This window comes from Protopterus annectens, chromosome 9.part0, assembly GCF_019279795.1.
Source record: "Protopterus annectens isolate FY-2018-M chromosome 9.part0, PAN1.0, whole genome shotgun sequence".
NCBI classification, from domain to species: domain Eukaryota; kingdom Metazoa; phylum Chordata; order Ceratodontiformes; family Protopteridae; genus Protopterus; species Protopterus annectens.
The window spans coordinates 1,054,847,584-1,054,867,797 of NC_056743.1; positions in this window are offsets into that span (position 1 = coordinate 1,054,847,584).

The following is a 20,214-nucleotide window of genomic DNA, read 5'->3' on the forward strand; positions in this document are numbered from 1 at the left end:
ACTACTCACAGCATGACATTACAGAATGCATGTGACACAGCAGTACTCACAGCACAACATTTTTTGAACAAATGTTTCTCTGGCATGATGCTACAAAATTACTTTAAATGTCTATCTCAAAAGTACAAAATGAAAATAACTTCATGCAGTGTTGTTCGTGTAACATCAGTACATTCATAGAATGTTGCCCTTTGCTGGAATCGAATAGCAACCTGTTTAATTCCACTGATTAACAGTATGTGTATGAATCACATATGCCACACTGAAGTCTTAATTCTGTCAGACTCCACCTATGTGAAGTCATTACATCATATGATCGTGTTGCAATTTGTATGAGATAAAAGGGATGGGTGAGGTTTTTCCCACTACAATTGTACACAGTACAACATTGTAAGCATACAGTCACAGTCAATGTGTGTTTTGAACACTTGAATACGTGATGACAGAAGTTACATGGTATTGTGAAAAATGACCATGCCATAGGGTACTTTCTTTAAAAGGCTATTGCTGTAAGTGTCTTTATCAAAGAATATTGCCTGCCACTAATAGTTTCATAGGTGTGTACTAGGTTAATGACCCTGGAGCCTTTACAAACCTAGCCCATGGAAGTCCCCTGTTATCATGCTGCCTGACGTTAGTTCCCAGTGCCTCTATCAAGTAGACCCACTGGAGTGATTCCGGGGGTGAACTTTCTATTACCCAACCACTCATCAAGATTTCTCTTGAAGAGGGAAAGTGAGGTGCTCTGCTTGCCATGTATGGGAAGTCTATTCCAGAGCATGAGCAGTTTCTGGGTGAGAAACCTGTCCCTCCAGCATATTCTGTTGATTGTGGTAATGAGGTTGAGGTCTCTGGAGCATCTGGTGTGGAGGGATTGGGATTTCCTTAGATGTAACATTTCTAACAGAGCTGGGTCAGACATGGCCTCGTAAACCAAGCAGAGACAGCCTCTAAGTAGGCGATATGAGACAGAGAATAGCTGAAGTCTTTTGAGTCTGTCTATGCAGGGCATGTGTTTAATGCCTAGGATCCTCTTAATGAGATACTTCTGTGGCCTCTCCAGCTGTTGCAGGTGTTTGGTGAGGTACATGGCAAATGGGTCATTATACTCAATGATTGGTCTAATGAAGGAAGAGTAGAGAGAGAAGATGACCTCTTTCTTCCTGGATGCAAAACCCTTGGTAATGAGATGTGCCATGTAGAAGGACTTTCTGACCACAGTGGCAATGTGGTGGTTGAAGGAGAGATTGCTGTCAACCGGCATCCCCAGATCTCTTATAATGCCTTCAGTGTTCAGTGGGCTCCCATCGATGTGGTAATTAGTGGGAACTGAGTTTTTTCCAAAGGGGATGAAGATGCATTTTTTTTCATTAAGCTTAAAGCCATGGTTTTGATACGAGTCATTGGTCTCAGTGAGGGCTTTCTGTAGGATGTCTGCATCACTTGGGGAGTTAATAATTGCTCCCAGCTTGCAGTCATCTGTGAACATGGTCAGCCAAAGTCCCTTTATGTTGGCCTGAACTTCTTAGAAGTAGATGCCAAAAAGGAGAGGACCCAGGACCGATCCTTGTGGGACTCCATTCATGACTGGTCAGCAGTCTGACTTGGAGTCCGCTACTTTCACACTTTGTGTTCTATCTGTGAGCCAGTTTGTAACCCACTTAGTGATATAGGGGTTGATGCCTAGTTTGGTGAGTTTATCAATGATTCCCGAGTGAGGAATGGTATGAAAGGCCTTGGCCAGATCGAGGTAGGCTGTATGCACTGCCTTACCTTCATCCACAGCCCTGGTGACTGACTCAAAGAAGTCAACCAAGTTGAGCAGGTATGATCTCCCTTTCACAAAGCCAAATTGTGTGGGGTTTAGAGTTTTGAGATTTCCTATATCTTTGTTAATCAGTTCCATTATGATGCACTCCATAGCTTTACATACCAGACTCATCAGGCTAATGGGGAATTCCAAGGGTCTGTAGTCACTCCCCCTTTATGGAGATGGATGACTATAGCAGTACACCATTCGGTAGGGACAAAGCTTGAGGTAAGGCTGTGACTGAACAGGGTGCACAGATGTGGTGCCAGTTCCCTTTGTAGTTCATGTAGAACACAGCCAGGGATATTATTGGGTCCCTTGGACAATACAGCTTTAACCTGCACTGCAGTAATGCTGGGTGCCTGGCATTGTTTTGGACTTAAGAAAAGTAAGTATTTTTTTTCTTAAATAATGCCATTGTATAATAGCAATAACCAACTCAGTCATTGTGGTATATTAAAATTTACCCACGGTTGGCTTTATTTAATCACTCAGGATTCGCCCTCGTGATTAAACCATGCCAACCTTGGGTGAATAAAGCAATAACCGATGATGTGGTGTGGTATATTGAAGATTTACCCATGATTGGTGTGGTTTAATTAATTAATTAATTTATTTATTTCCAGTTTGTTGACTGGGAAAGTCCACTGGGCCCAGTGTGCAGATTTTCAGTGGTGGCCCGGGGAGAAAAGCTCCGACAAGCAAAATGCAGTAAAGATTTATGATACAAGTAAAAAGTTAAAAAAAAAAAAGCTGTATACAGTTAACTTATTCTTAATACCCATACTAGATTATTTACAATAAAGAAAGGTATATTTACAAAAGTATGCGTACAATATTGACATAGGAAGAACAAGTAAAATCTTACATAGGAAATACAAGTAAAAGTAAAAAAGCTGTATACAGTTAACTTATTCTTAATACATATACTAGATTATTTACAAAAGTATGTGTACAATCGTGACATAGGAAGAACATTTCTGATTATAGGAATCATGAGGGCGAAGCCCGAGTAATTAAATAAAGCCAACCGTGGGTAAATTTCAATATACCGCAACCACAGAGTCGGTTATTGCTATTAAACAATGACATTATTTAAAAAAAAAAAAAATACTTTTCTTAAATAATGCCTTTGTATAACGGCGCATTACTGTTCCTCCACTGGTTGTGGTACACTGCTTCCTTGTTTTGATGTACTGAGCATGCATATGGGACTTGCATCCAATGCATACCCAGTACATCAATGCTTTGAAATGGAAGCAACGAGAAAAGAAAGTCGCCATTGCTCTGTTTTTTTTTTTTTTTTTTCATTTGATTAAAAAAATGTTTTGAGGAATTTATACCAATGGAAAAAAAGTCCGGGCAACCAGACTTTTTTTCCATTGGTATAGTGTGGGATTTACAACGGGCACACTGGCCAATCAGTGTACACGTTTTAGAATATCAATGGGGGGGGGGGTCATTGTATAATCTTCAATATACCACACCACATTGTCGGTTATTGCTTAAATATGCATTTCACATAACATAGGCTTGATCACTGTTTATTCTATTTTTTTTTTTTGTATACTTGTTATCATTGATGATCCCACCAGTGGCACTGTAGAACTCCTGCCACCCGAGGTCAGAGTATTGGTAGCCTCTGATGATGATGGTGGCAATGAAGAGGGCCAGTCTAGGGGTGTTGAGGATCAGTCTGACATTGAGGTGGTGACTCCAATATCTCCCGTGCCTATTTCAGATACAGTCAGTATGCCTGTGCATAGCCATGACACATAGACCCCAGACAGTGGACAGTTGAGGGGATAGCTAATGCTTGGTTACTCAGAACCTTCCTTTAATGTAAATGTATTGCAAAATAAATGCTTTTAATCATTGTTCATCCTAAGCTTTGTGTGCCTCTGTAATTGTTGGCCATTACAGTATTTCTGTTACTGTTTTTACTCATGCAGTCAAAGTAACTGTTTAAGTCTTGCATATTGTTATACTTGTGCAAATAATGCTCGCTGATATGTGTACAGTGGCCAGCTAAAATGCTTGATGTACATTATTGGGTAAAGTAGATTAAAGTAATGTGGTAACTCCAGTTGCAGAACTGGCTGATTCTCCACAGTCATTTTTACAGCCGGTTTCCACACAAGAAAGTTGGCAGGAGTACTCAGAGGTGGCCTGTTGTCCACCCTGCCACTGACGCAACATGACATATTTGTGGAGCCATCATGGAGGAACATGCTCATTCTACCAGGTCCTCAGATGAGAGTGAGTACTTAACATTTTGCATTCTGATGGGTCAGATTGCCTGAACCATGTGGGTGACACCATGGACAGGATGAATGATGTACTAGATCAAGGAATGTCTGTAATGGAACATCTTTGAGGGAGGGTTGGCATCCATGTGGCTATAGAGCTACTACATCATACAGTGTTAGCCAACATGCCCATGAAAGATTCTGTTCCAGTAGTAGCACTACTTCCACCACTCCACCAATGATTGCAGTCTCTATACCTAGATGTGGTAGGCCATGTGGTGATGGTCCTGGACATAGCCATGATGAGACCACATCCAGGAGACATCATTTATGTTTTGGTAGCACCCATAATTCTAGCAAGGTCCATGGAACTAACAGTGCATCATTTTTTTAATATTTGTATGTGATAGGGATGTTATTCTTCCTTTTAAGTATTCAGTGTATGCTATACTTTGCCTCTTAGCCAGAGGCATGGCATATTGTGCATGCCTATATTGCATTGGCAACTGGTAGTTCTCTCTCATACTCCTCATCTGTATCTGCTGGAGCTTTTGACTTTGCCTGTGGTACTAGGAACTGTGGTCCTGTCCCTAGTTGTCTTTAATGATGCTCTTTTCTGAGAATGATATTGTGTAAATGAAACAAACTGTGAGCATTTTGGCAGAAGTTTCTGGGTTGTACTGCAGGGTACCTCCTGATGTGCCTAGACACCAGAACCTTGATTTGATCAAGCTGAATATACGTTCAATGATATTCCTATTTTGGACATGGGCACCATTGTATCCTTGCTCGGTGGGGTTGTGTGAGTTTCTCATGGGTGTCATGAGCCATGGTTCCAGTGCATAACCTACTCCCCCCCACTAGATCTCTTTGTGGAAAGTGACACTAGCAAACCTTGTGTGCAGCTCACAGGTGTGCCACATGTGTAAGTCGTGAAAACTGCCTAGATTACCAGCACAGACACTGTAGCTGATCCTTTGGGCATTACTGACAACCTTGCAGTATATACAGTGGTGGCTTTTTCTGTCAATGTACCTCCTGCCCTGTTCACTAGGATGGACTTTTATTTCTGTGTGTGTGCAATCTATGGCCCCCAGAACTTCAGGATAGTGTGCTATTGCATAAAATTCCTGCATGGTTCTTTCTGTCTCCTGTGGGGTGCATGAGAAATAGCTATGCTCCCTTTCATGTTTTAGCATTGCATTTAGAAACTGATGTAACATTCTGGAAGATGAGGCCTGTGACACCCCTAATATATCCCCTTTGGGTCTCTAGTACCAGTAGCTAGTATATATAATGCTACACATACCTTTGTTTCCACTGGAATGGGTTCTCCATGATTTCCCTGGAGCCTCAGGTGAGGGTTGGTGAGGTTGTATATTTCCTCTAGCGGTTCCCTGTCCACACAGTATGATTCTACAATTTCTTTGTCATGCAGTCCATGATAATTCAAATGAAGTCTATGCATTGGGCAGCCCAGTGGTGCAGCAGTAAACGTCACCTCACAAGAGGTTCTCTGGTTCGATTCTTGGCTGGGGTGCCTTCTGTGTGGAGTTTACATGTTCTCCCTGCATTCAAGTGGGTTTCCTCTGGGTACTCCAGTTTCCTCCCACAATCCAAAGACATGCATTCTGAAGCATTTCTCCCTGGGCCTCTGCTGAAAATAGGCTCTGTCCTGGTTGGACTTTCCCGGCAACAAAATGATAAATAAATAAATAAATTAAAAAAATAAATAAATAAATATCCTTCTTCTTTTTGGCCGAGGTCTGGTTGCAGAAGCACCTCAAGTTAAATCCTTATGCACATACAGGTTTATAATAGCAGCAGCAACTGCTAACCTATTTTTTTTTCTAAGCGTAATCATTGCTGTACTCCAAAAAGCTTGGGTTTCAGAGCAAATGGCTGCACTGAGTGTACGACTGCTTTATAGTTTCCTGAATAGCTCTGCTGTGTTGGCTTGTTTAATTATCATGTATTTCATCTACTTATGCTGTAATTAGCATATGAAATAGCATGCTACTGTGTGCGCAGCTTAGCGTACCACATACATGATAACTGGACTTAGTGTAGCCATTAATGAATCCGACTCATGGTCTTTTCCTCCAATAACTGGAACAAACTGACTGTAGTTCTCAAACCAGAAGTCCCTGTTAAACTTTTTTTCCATCCTAGTCAATATTTATTTATATAGAAATGAGAACTAGATGTTCATTTTGTTAAAGAAACCAGAATTAATGGAGACTTCATGGCTTACTCAAACATTGTAGCATGCACTTTGCCTGATCTTCAGAAGAATAATGCTAGATTTTTCAGTACATGGGAAAACTGAGAAAGTGTCACTACTTCCTTTGATACTGAGACGTTCAGATAAGATAGCAAATAGATGAAGGCAAACAGAATCTAATGAACAGCATTTTTTACAGTGTCCTCCTTCTACAAAGAGAGTCAACAAGAAGAAGAAAGGAAATCAGAAATAGAATTAAGTAAAACATTTCCAGTGACTAGTGCAACTCTACTAAATGAGAAGGAAAGATAGATTTCTGTTGACCATGTCATTATGGAAATGAACACTAGTGATATAAGTTATGCTATCTTCAGACTAAATGCTAAAGGCACTGTTTCTATCACCTCAGATAAAACTGCTGCTCTATAATATTTGCAATTTGAGTTCTGTAACATTAAAATATACTGTCACACTTTAACACTGCATCAATACAAAAATCTGTTACGTTTTGATTCATACCATGGCCCAATATATTTAGAGTGTCTCCTCAGTGATGTTACTTTATGGATCTTTCATACTGTTTAATGGATGGGTTTCCGTGTCTGCCTATAATACCATCCATTAAAGTCTATGAACACATTTCACGTTTTCCCTGAGTTGGTGTCACTGAGATCAAAGATTATTTATAAACTTCAATGGTATCAGTGAGGGGAAAACAAATTTAACAAGTATTCCTTTCAGTAAACAGAAGATGGAAAATATTTGCCAATCAGGAAAAAATGCTAATCAGCTCTTTATGCACCATATAACATGATGTGAAAAGGTAGGTCACTCAGTGTGACAGTACACTTTAAACAACATTCAGACAGATTTACTAAGTCAAGGGTTCAGCTTTATACATTCAAAATGAGAAAAAAATAACCATTGCCCTTACTGAATTATGACTTTTTACAACAAAGTTAGAATTGAACTTTTTTAAGTAACATTCTTGATCCAGAAATGGATAATACCATCAGGAGAAGAAAAGGCACCTTCAACCCTCCATTAAATCAAGCCAGATTATTGTTTGATGAAGCTTATGTGAAGGGCATACATGAATGATTGCAAAAACATCCTATTTTTAATTTTTTCAATCTAACTAATAAACAAAAGCCTGAGCTTGATGAACTTGTGTTCAGTAATAAAGCTAGGGTAATGAAGGTAGCTTAGAGTAGGGGAATCGTGCTGGTGGACACAGTGCAATACTTTTCCAATGCTGAAGTCTTGTTATGTGACAAAGATTACTATGAGGAGATGATTTTGTTTAACATTAACAGAACTTACAAAATATTGGCAATGATTTAATGGATCTCTTCACAGAGAAGAGATTGAAAATGAAACTGTCTGAATTTTTTACAGCAGACAACACCATTATACCTAGTTCTTTTTCAGAATTCCTAAAATACATTAACCCATTGAGAGGCCTCTAAGGCTCATTGTTTCAGGCAAAGGTTCCAAAACTGCACCAGTAGCAATTCTGAAAAAATAATTGCTCAATGGTGTAGCACAAAAGAGCAAATCTTTTTTTTAAGAAACTCATGCATCCTATCAGACATGTTAAGAAATGAAGACTTGTATGGGAATTGTTGGCTTGTGACAATGGATATCAATGATCTATGTAATGTTGCCCATAGCATAAAGGTTTGTAAATGATCAGAAGCCTGCTAAAATATATTCAAATCAATAACTGCATTTCTGAATTACTCTTTCTGAGTTGCTTGAGGTCATTTTAATTATTAACAAAGGTTCCTTGACTTTGTTAACTTCAATGCCCTGGACCATCTGATTGACACCCCCACAGGGGGTGCCAACATCCTGGATTTGGTGCTTACAAATATGGGGGGCACTGTAGCCACCCCACTGTGAGGTTTTCCCTGGTGAGATCTGACCATAAATCAGTCTCATTCAAAGTAACTATCATACCTGACCACCCCCTAGCAACAACTAAACTAAAATAACTTCTGTAAAGCAGATTATAACTTCTTACGGTATGGTATAAATTGTTTCACTGCACCCCTCCAGATGGAATTGGCAACTATGCTGAGTTCTACACCAATGCTTTATATAAGCACCTGTATAACTGCATTGACTTGTCCATGTCCAATAGGAGCAAAACAAGCTCCTCAAGAAAGCTCAAACCTGCCTGGTAGACAACTGCCATTAACAGACTTTACAATAAGAGGAAGAAATTGCTGTCACCCAGCTAGGTATCAACCCTGATATCATTATATTTGTTGCTAACTGGCTCACTGATGGAACACACATAGTCAAAATGGGGAATCCACCTCCAACAGAAGACCTTTAACCAGTGGTGTTGCACAGGGATCAGTCCTGGGACCTCTACTATTTGGAATATATTTCTCTGACGTACAAGCAAAAACTAAGGGTATGTGGCTGACAAAGTTTGCTGATGACTGCAAACTGGGAGCAGTCATAGAATCTCCAAATTATGTCAACATCTTATGGGATTGTCTTACAGAAACAAATGATCGGTGCCAAAGTCATGGCCTTAAACTCAATGCAAAAAAATGCATCATCATCCCTTTCGGTAAGAGCGATGTTCATGCTAACTACCACATGAATAGCAACACCTTAAGTACACACTCAGTGGTGAGAGATGTGGGCACACAGGTTGGCAGCAATCTTACCTTTGATCACCATGTCTCTACAGTGGTAAGAAGGGCATTTTATATTGCTCATCTCATTAGTAAGGGCATTGCCTCCAGAAAAAAAGAAATTATAACTTTCCTGTGCTCTTTACTCACCAGCCAATAACTGAGTATAACATCCCTTTTGGTATGAACCTTTCCAAGCACCTGCAGCAATTGGAGAAACCACAAATGTTCCTCACAAGGAAAATTCAAAGTATTCAGCATCTGTCTTATGTGGATCATCTGAAGTCACTGCCACTTTATTCTGTTTCATACAGACTACTCAGAGGCAATATCTGCCTTGCATATAAGTCAATCACTGACCCTTCTTTATTGGAAATATTGCATATCCACAAGTTAAATGGCACAGGGGTTACTCACTCTAAGGACCTTAACCTGGTAAGTGACATTAATAGAACCTGATGGAGGGACAGATTTGTCTCCCAGAGGTTACCACACCTTTGGAATAGACTCCCACTTCATGTCAAACAGAGCACTTCATTGGCCATCTTCAAATGCAATATGGATGATTGGATGGGTAGTCATATATTCACCCTGGGGGTTCCACCTGTGTCCCTCTTGGACAGGGGCATTAGGTGCTGATGGTGGAAATAAGGTAGAACTTGGCTAGGCTTGTATGGGTCCTAGGGCCATTAGACAGGTAACTTCTTATGATCCTAGGAACATTTTGTTTCCTTTAATAAGAGGTTCTGCAGATAAATTGAAGGGGTGGCAATGGGAACAACAGTTTCTCCCACCTTCAATAATTTACTATTTTCTTCTCGTGAAAAATAATGCAGTCTACAAATTGCATGTTTGGAAGTAGAAAAAGGTTTTCCTTTGATGTTTGCCGAAGAGTTTCAGCAAACAGTTGTTTTTTTTTTTCCATTCACCAAAACTACCTCCTGCAAGTTGACATGAATTCTTTTAAGACACACTGGACTTTGGTGAACAATTATATAGACTTTCTAGATGTTTCTTATTGATCTGCATACAATGAAGGTTGCCTTAAATGTATTCATTTTAGAAAGCCTGCCAACAGCAGCTCATTCACTCATTTCTTCATGTTTGTAGTTGTCATGCTAAATTTGTTAAATAAAACATTTTGAGAAAGTAGGCTATTACAATGTTGAGGCTTACTTCTGATGACTGGAATTTCAGTGAGGAGATGGAAGCAGTAAAACATGTTCTTAGACGGATCGTATAGTACTGCTGCTGTAATATACAACAGTTTTAATGGGAGTAAAACAGATGCACACATAATTTGTTCCAATCATTAAAGTAAATATACAAAGGAGGGTTAGTTAAAGGGAGAAATTCAATTTTAGCCACATATAAGAGAAGAAGCTTGGTGGATGAAGAAAAGTAGAAGATGAAGTCCAAAATATAAAAATGAGCAACTAACTCAAATCATCAAGACAAGTATAAAGCATATTTCATGTCTACTAACTTCCAAACAACTTTCACAAACAATGCTTCATCAGGTATTAAACAATTACAACCATTAATCCATATATAACATCATGCCATATTCCATTATAACCTAATGCTATTGGTTGGTCAATTAAATACATAAATATAATGTCTACAGACACAAATTCTATCTTATAGTGAATTAGTATATAGCTTCTAATAAAAATATATCATAATATTGAATGCATATGCCTCAATTTTAAAACCGGTTTCAAAGTAACCATGTCTTTCAAACCAAGATGGGTGCCTTCTCTAAGCTATTTATCCAATGATACTTGGCATTCCCCATTTTAGTGCATAGGTCCCTATCACTCTTGTTTTCAAAAAGAACTTGTAATACCATAAACTTAAAAATATGTGTTGCATCAGTCTCTGAAATATATTTAAAAAGAACATTTGTTGTAACGTGTCATCTAACGTCAGATGCATAATCCTATATGCTTTTTTTAACTTATGATTAGTTTTACCTGTGCAATACACTGAACAGCAGCTACATGGTGCTAGACAGACAATATTCTTTGAATCACAATCAACATAAGTTTTGCATGAATAGGTAATAGTTTTTACCAGATGTCTAAAACAGTTATCTTTTAGAATATATTTACAAAAATTACATTCACTACATGAAAAAGTGTCTATTCTCTGACTGAACCTATTACGAATAATAATATTTTATTCTTTGTAACACAATAGGTGTTTCAATTTGCTTGTTCTCTTATAACCAAACACTGGGATTCATTGTGAAGCCTACATGATGTTTATGTATAAGTGCAGTAAGCTGCAGTACTAATTGCATATGCATGCTGCTCATTTATGACCAGCAATAATGGCAGACAAAATAGTGGCAGGCAAAGAACCATGTTGAGCAGCACAAGCACACACAGTAAACCAACAGGCTTGCCTATGGGCAAACCTGTTCAGCGTGCTCATGCAGGCAGTGCAAAGAGGTATATAGGACAAATAATGCAAACTCTACCAGGCAGAGAAAGTCTACTGAGTGCAGTGTGCACACAAATCCAAGATACGAATACAGACATAAGTAAAATGGGAGGGTAGACAGCAAGGGTAACTACAATTAAAGGGTTACCTGGAAAATATCCACAGAAATCAAAGATATGAATACAGAAAAATATAAGAGGGGAGGGTCAAATGTTCAAATTGTACTTAGATTATTTAAATGTGCCTATGTCGGAAAGCCAATTTTGTAATATAAAATTATGCAATACGCATGTCATAATAATTAATGGTGGTCACACTTCCTGAGCAATTATATGCAAATAAAATAGACATGATAGCATAGGATGTGAGAGTTACACAGTGTAACATTGTAACAGAGGAGCATAAATAAGATATAAACATGATTAACATGCTGAGTTGATATGACAGCAGACAGTACATACATTAGGAGATATTTGCATAGCCTGCATTTCATCACTATAACATGTTTGAAAATAAGGAAGGCTCATAAGCCACAATCAACTCTTTCAAAAATCCAACCCATCTCATTAGTGTTACCACTGAGATGTGTATAAAGTGCAGATGCTACTGAGATAGACATTAGAATAGAGGAATATGCAGGAAGGAAGTGGGAGAGAACCATAGTTATTCACATGTTCACATCATAAATAATGTAGACAGAATTTGCTGAATGTGGGTTGTCACCACACCAAGAATAGGTGACAATAGAATAATTTTGTAGAGCCAATTGTGTCAACTCAAGTGTGTCAAGATGACACATATGTGAAGTGGAGAGCTATGTATGGGTCTTTTTTGTGGGAGAGGCATCCATTTTTATTTTTTTACTTTCAGAGACAGAGCAATGTTGGGAAATGGACTTAAGAATGTGAGGGTGAAGTAGGTAGGGTTGGTAAAGAAACAGGCACAAGCACACAGGACATATAATACAGGCAGGGATGGTGATGGGCACAAAAGGTTGGGGGACACCATGATTGCGGATAGATAGGGGGACATCTGAGCACCCACATTAAGCCTGAGAACAGTAAGAATCTAGTCCTCACCCTCACAGCTGTCATCACTGTCTCCTGTGTTACTGGCATCATCTTTGCAATACAATGAAGCATCTTTTGTATACAGCCAATGTTGGCACTGAGGCCCCTTTCCATAATACCGTCACCAGCCCTGTCAGCTCTTGGCAGTGACAAAGTCACCACCTCATCTACTACTACTACTCCCAGAGGGTACCAGTGCACCAGCAGTCAGGGCAGAGCTACCTGACACAGAAGGAGCACGTATGGTAAGGGTTGTGGAGGCAGCACTGACAGCTTGGGACCCTGAAGTGTTGGGTGTCAGTCCTGCAACCTGTGGAGGGACGGTGGGCCAATCCACAGTTGTCAGTCTGCCTCTCTGTGCTGAATGTCATTTTTTTAAGCAGAACAGTATGACAACAGAACTTTAGCCCACAAAAAAATTAAAATAAATAAATAAAAAGAGAGAAGGGGTGGTGTGAGACATAAAAGAGAGAGAATTAAATCCGTGACATGTCACGTGACTTTATTATTTCACTACATATACATTTATAACTATTCAGTCTATACACCTTTGCCAAATCCAGGTATGATGGGAAGGTCTTACTCTGTTGTACCATTAATCAATTGTACAGCTATGTTATCATAAATACAAATGTTTATTTCAGTATTGCCATATTGTATATAATTAGAGTAGTTATTAGGCTTACAGGAAGACCTGATGCATACATACCTTGTGCATTTCTGAGGCAATTTAACCTTACTTGGTGTACCTCCCTGTTTGCTGCAGTGTCTTCCACAGCTATACAATATAGAAGAAGAGAAAACATGAAAGCAAAATGATTGCTGCCTTGGCTGTTTACTGGATTCTATAGCTTTTAATACTGATGGGTCAGTATACTTACACAACTGAGGGTGACAGCAGTTCTAAACTCATACTCCCATCAGCTAAGGAAGTCCTTCCTATGCAGTGTCAGGTCACTATAGCAGTGACAGCATTGCTCCCAGTGCATGGAATGCCAGTTGGAGACAGCCTTTTCTATGCTGCTTCAAGCCTCAGTCCTGCACTGAGACACACCATAGCCCCTCTGCAGCAGCAGCCCATAACTGTAGCACTTCATGAGGAGTGCCACAAAAATTCTGGACTCCTCCACACCCCTTCTCTGTGCTCTAAAGTTAGCACCATCATCTCCCTCCCTATTCATGTTTGCGCAAGTCAAGCAACAAGTGTATTTGTGAAATGGCACCGAATTACAATCTCACAATTAACAGCCAGCGTGCAAAGATGCATAACCATGCTGACTGTGTTTGCATAAGGAAAAGCAGAGAGATCTTTTGCCAGAAAAGAGGGTGGGATTTCATCGAACAGCAATGAAGTTGTGAAACATAGCAATGAGATTTGCATGTGTAATGCTCAACCTCTTCACACTTTTTCCAGTTGTCAACACTGAAATGCTTAATGGCTTGGCTTATAAGTCTTGGTCTTTAGAAGGTTAAATAGGATGACTTGAGGCATAATTTGTTGGGACTTCTACTCAGTAAAAAGTTAGTTGTACAAGGGGGAATCAAAACTATGGAAAAAAGGACACAGAAACATAAAACCCAGGTTATTATTTCTCAGTGCTACATTGGATCCTGGTCATTAGAGATATATGACATTCAGTATGAATAGAGATATACTTCAGATAGACCTGTATGTGTGTGACTTTAAGATGTCCTGGGAAGTGCATTCCCATGTAAGAGGCAGTATTACTGTCTGTAAATATATTTCAAATGGACAGACTTTCATAAGCTGAGTAATACAGGTTGATGCATGATACATAAATATGCGAGGAGTCAAGATGAATTTAACTAAAGTAGTGTGCCCATCATAGACATGCAAGTGTTTTTTCAAGTAATTATCATAATTTCAATACACAATCAGCTATGTCTCATAAATAAGTAATTAATGAGATATGGTACCTAGAAAAATGTAGGTATGCAAGCATTACCAATAATTTATTACAGTCAACCTACCTGTGATAGCCATATGTATGTAGTGTTGCCTTCCTAATCATAGTGGTGTGATAAATTACATTCTGACACACTTTGTAAAAATAAACACAATCAGGATTTGAAACCTGGATGACCAATGTTCTATGTATAAACATACTACACTTATATCTTGTGCTATAGAGCAACTCAAAAGCAGATGGATGTTCTCCTCAGTAATGTGTAGAGTGCTGACATCTGTGCATCACCGCTAAGCCTGTTTGTGCTACAGAAGGCTGCCATATAAGGTTTTTCACTTTTTTTCATTAAACAGGTAATCTTGATTGCATACCACTGAGCAGAAGCTTTTTCACTTTTTTCATTAAGCAGGTAAGCTTGATTGCATACCACTGAGCAGAGAGCAAGTGTAGAAGACAAGAAAAAGAAAAAAAAAACAACATATGAAGTTGTGATGAAAGTAAAACTTAAATCTGGAGTAATAATGTCAGCATTCCTTTCATACAGTATGGATTTGAACCCCAGGGCAACTTTCTTATTGCTACAAAGTCACAAGCTGTCATATGATACAACATAAATTCCTATTATTATTAATAAGGCAACAGGTGACTAGAGAACAACACCTCTGCACTTGAGCTACAGGTAGTATAGGGAGCAGTTATCACACATTTTAGCTTATGCATTTTGTATACAACATATTATTCTTTAATAATTCTATATCCAGTTTAAAAGATGTCTGCAAGATGGGTTCAAACCACACATCATCTGTTCTTGTTTTTTAAGAGCTCATTGCATTTATACCTTGTACTACACAGTAATAGTCAGGTGAAGAGTTGAATTTATTCAGTTACTGATGTTAAGAGTGCTTATCAAAGAGCACCTCTGCCACACTAAAATGCATTAATGACGGCATTCCAAATTAAATTTCTCAGTTTCTACCTTGGCCAGTGGACTCTTGTTCATTACCATGTAATGCTGCCAATCCAAAGTGCTTTTTGCCAAAACTCACACAAATGATGAACACAATAAAAAAACATTGAATATAAACACTAGTAGAAAGCCTGCAATAATAATTCATTTGTCTGTCTTACAATCTAATTATATACATTAATTTTCCCAAACAGCACACTATCAGGATTTGAACCTTCAATTCAGTGAGATAACAGTACACACTTAGTTGTGTTCCTTATCCCTCTTTGCCACTAACAGACTTAGAGCATAAATCAGAAATTGTGCATTCCATAGAGATTTGACTTAGCAGGCCATCAAATTACAAGTCCACCATCAGAAAAATCAGAAAATTTTTCTTTCTCATTTGCTTGAACATGTCTAGACGAACGTGTTGTTGACAACATATTTAGTCTAATAATAGCTCACACCATATTAAGGTGTGGTTGGCAACAGTGCAGCTCTTCTCTTTATTTCCTGAGCATCTTCCACTTTTCTCAACTTAACTAACAGACCTGCCATGTCATGTGCATTTCTTTGCATCTATGTTTCAATGTGTAATATAGCTGATTAGCATTGAAGAACAATTTTAATCAGAGTATGGAGAGTGTGCTATTATTAAAAGAATATCAGTGTTATTAAGGTTGTTCTCATAGCTTTCTCAAAGTGTTTCCAAACTTTTTCTTAACTCTATTCTCCATGACACAACCATTGCACAGAGAAGAGTCTTGAGTATTACTTGTTGCTGCACTCAGAGTAATCATTATTATACAATGACTGGCCATTAATATTCAAATACGAGCATGCTGATTGGTCGGCCCAACCAGTGTGCCTGTTGTAAATCCGAGAATATACCAATGGAAAAAGATACGGTCACCCAGACTTTTTTCCATTAGTATATCCAGTAATTTTTTTGATTCACCCATAGTTGGCTTAATTTAATCAATCGGGCTTCATCCTTATGATTAAACCACACCAACCATTGGTAAATTTTCAATATGCCACACCGACATCATCGGTTCACCCAAGTGATTAAATTAAGCCAACCATGGGTGAATTTTCAATATGCCACACCGGCATCATCAGTTATTGCTTAAATATTTGCAAACCATTAGCAGCAAACAACTGTCTTCGCTGCTCCCTGCAATCGTAGGACCTGTGTATGCAATCATGTAGCTCTATTATACGGTTTAACTTCCCTACACCATGACAGAATTTTGGTATTCAGGAATGCTAAGGATTTAACACTTCATTTGCATCTTCCCAGTCATCAGAGGGCTGAATCTATAATATATAAAGGTAATCGTGTAGCCAGGGAACTTGAAGGAGGGGACACTGTTTTGAGGAGAATTTTCTACAAATTACAACATATTTTCTTAATGTATGTTTATCCTCATCATAAACTGTTTACATTTTCATATTTTGAATGTATTTCAATATGCAATAGAAAAATATTTTTGTCTGTATGTCATTTTTTCATTCACTGTTAGTCTGGTCAGGTATGTCAGTTCTTGTTCTGCTTTCAACTTTTTTTAATGAATGATACGGTTACATCACAGTTTTGCTCTTGGAATTTCACAAGTTAGTGCAGACAAGTGCATTGTGTTTATTATCAGCTTCAAGGGGCTGAACATGTGCAGCTAACAGAGGTGTTAGGCTTCTCAGATGCCCCAGGGTGAACTCCAAAACAGTGTAGAGACCAAAGATAATTGATTGGTCTTTCTAGTTTTGAATTCTTGGCTATGTATTGATCAGACTGCCATCCAGTAGTCAGTTGCAAAACTGCTGTCCTCATTACAGAAATGCCAACATAATGGATTTAATGCTAATGAATTACACATTTATTTTTTTTTGGGGGGGGCTCCCTTAACTTGTGTGTAGTCCTAAATGAGCATTGCATGTTCAATTGTTTTGTGTTGATGATGGGTGCACGCAATTTATTTCAGGAGAATAATTTTCTATGTTTCCACTCATACCTCTCAACTGTCCAGATTTTCACAGAATGTCCAGATTTTTGCTTCATATTTTTGGTCTTTTTCCCATATAATCTGTGTTTTTCTGGCAAATCACAGAGGATTGAAGTAATTAAATAATAACATACATTTGAGTTTCAGACTTCATATCCTTCAGAAAAATGTGTGTTAACACAAATCCTGTTAATCTAGCACTTTCTAAGTTTATAAGAACAATATTTAAGACTTGCCCCTATTTTGGGCCTTTGTCCTCCATGTGCTCACAGGTTGAGGGGTATGGTTCCACTCAAGCTACCGGATGCAGAGAATGAGGTCATCAATCAACCTTATGCCGTCATGGATCCTCAATGCTTGAGAGGCAGAGGTGTTATGTCTGCCAGAAAATGCATATGGCAGCAGGTGATCACTGAAATAAACACAGTGGGTGGCAGTGCTAGAAACTATAATCAGGTGCAGCACCATGCCACTGATATTTTTACAGCAGCACACAAGAGGGCAGTGGAAGTTGTACATGAATAGATCGCTACGGGGGTGGCCCTGCAACCAAACCACCACTCACTGAAACTGAGGGATTCTTTTCCACTGTTAGAGATCCCAACAGTTCAGCAGAGAATTCATACAGACTCCTTGATGTTGGTGTTGATGTAGATGACAGGCCAATTGTGTCCCAAGATCAACTCCCAGGTATGCTATATATGCAAGCAATAATGCCCGACAGGGTGTGTGTTAATGTGTAATGTCTACACCTGCGGAAGTGCATTAATTTCACATTAACACACACCCTGGAGGGCATTATTGTGCTTAGAGAATAGCTTCTCTGTAAAATTGTTGCATTTTATGTGGTGCTTATTTATTTTTTAAGTACTATAGTATTATTTATATATTTTGAATGTAAAATAGTTCCTCCGCCTAATGTTTCAAACTTGCTGTGCTATATGTTAATGGTGTTGGAGGAAGCCTTTTACATCAAACATATATAAAAATTAATATAGTGCTTAAAATCATAATAAGCAAGTAAAAATTTTACATAGACCCCATTCTCTCTTTCTTAGACAGTCTCTTCTGTTTCACACACACACACACACACACACACACACACACATATATATATATATATATATATATATATATATATATATGTATACACACACACACACACACACACACACACACACACACACACACACACACACACACACACACACACACACAGAGTCTCCTCTGCTTTCATACACACATTCACTCACACAAGATCGGTCTCACCCTCTTTCTCAGTCTCTCACAAAGAGTCTCCGCTGCTTTCATACACACATTCACTCACACAAGATCGCTGTCACTCTCAATCTCTCACACACAGGTTCCTCTGCTTTCATACATGCATTCAGCTGCACAAGATCACTCTCGCTTTCTCTCTCAGTCTCTCTCTCTCTTACTCACACAAACACCCACCCACATACATACACAATCTGTCTCCTTTTTTTTTGTTTTACATTTTATGCTCGCTAAACAGCAGAACAGCTGCTTAGCAAGTGTAAAATAATGGTAGCTGTTAGTTTGTTTTTGCAGTTTGAGCTCCATGGTAACTTAATATGCTTCTGTGAAGTGGTGGACTTGTTTGTCAGGGGGCATTCCTTGTACATTAATACCCTGCTGGAGAATGCTCATTCTCCAATCAGGGTGTTGATGTACAGTTTGCCCATTCTCTAAAAGGCATTAACTGCCATTCTAGACATCTTTGTGTGTTACCTGTATACTTTTGATATATCTGGATACATCGCTATGTGTTGCTTAAAAGACACAGTCCAACAGGGATTGGAGGTGACTGGGCAGTCTGATTCTGAGATATTTCTAAAGGCAAGATATGCAGAATATTATTCTCTTGTCCTTGTGTCATTTGCATTGTGATACTTATAGGTCCATAGGTAGGTACTAGGCTATCTGCCCAAAGGCATTTATAAGCCTAGCCAGAATGTGTTGGCTTTCACCGTCCCCTTAGATTGGTTCCCTGTGCCTCTGTCCAGCAGAGCCACTGAAGTGATCCCCAAGGTAAACTTTCTGTTTCCCATCCACTCGTCAAGGTTTCTCTTGAAGAGTGTTAGCGAGGAGCTCTGCCTGATGTAGATTGGAATCTTGTTCCAAAACATGGGAAGTCTCTGGGACAGGAATCTATCCCTCCAGCACGTCCTATTTATTGTTGTGGTGAGGTTTAGCTCCCTAGAGCATGTGGCTCGAGGGGATATGGTTTTTTTTAGGTGGAGCATGTCCATCAATTCTGGGTTGGACATGGAATTGTATGTCAGGCAGAGATCACCTCTGAGTAGGCAGTATACAACCGAGTACAGCTGGAGTTTCTTCAATCGAGCTGTATAGGGCATCTGTTTGAGGCCAGTGATCCTCTTGGTGAGGTACTTCTGTGGTCTTTCCAGCTGTTGCAGGTGTCTTGTAAGGTACATCCCAAATGGGGCATTGTATTCTATGATGGATCTGATGAGTGATGCGCAGAGGGGCACAATGACCTCTTTTGATCTGGATGCAAACCCTTTTGTGATTAGGTGGGCCACATAGAAGGATTTTCTAACCACTTTGGCAATGTGAGTATCAAAGGAGAGATTACTATCTACTTGGTTCCCCAGATCCCTTATTTTGTCTTCCATATTTAGGGGGCTACCACCTCTGTGGTAATTTGTGGGTACTTTGTTTTTTTCCAAAGGGGGAGACTATGCACTTTTTGACATTTAGCTTGAGGCCATGGTTTTGACACCAGGTGTCTGTCTCAATGAGACCCTTTTGGAGGATGTCTGTGTCAGCCAGGGAGTCAATTATAGCCCCTAGTTTGCAGACGTCTGCGAACTTGGTCAGCCATAGTCATCCTG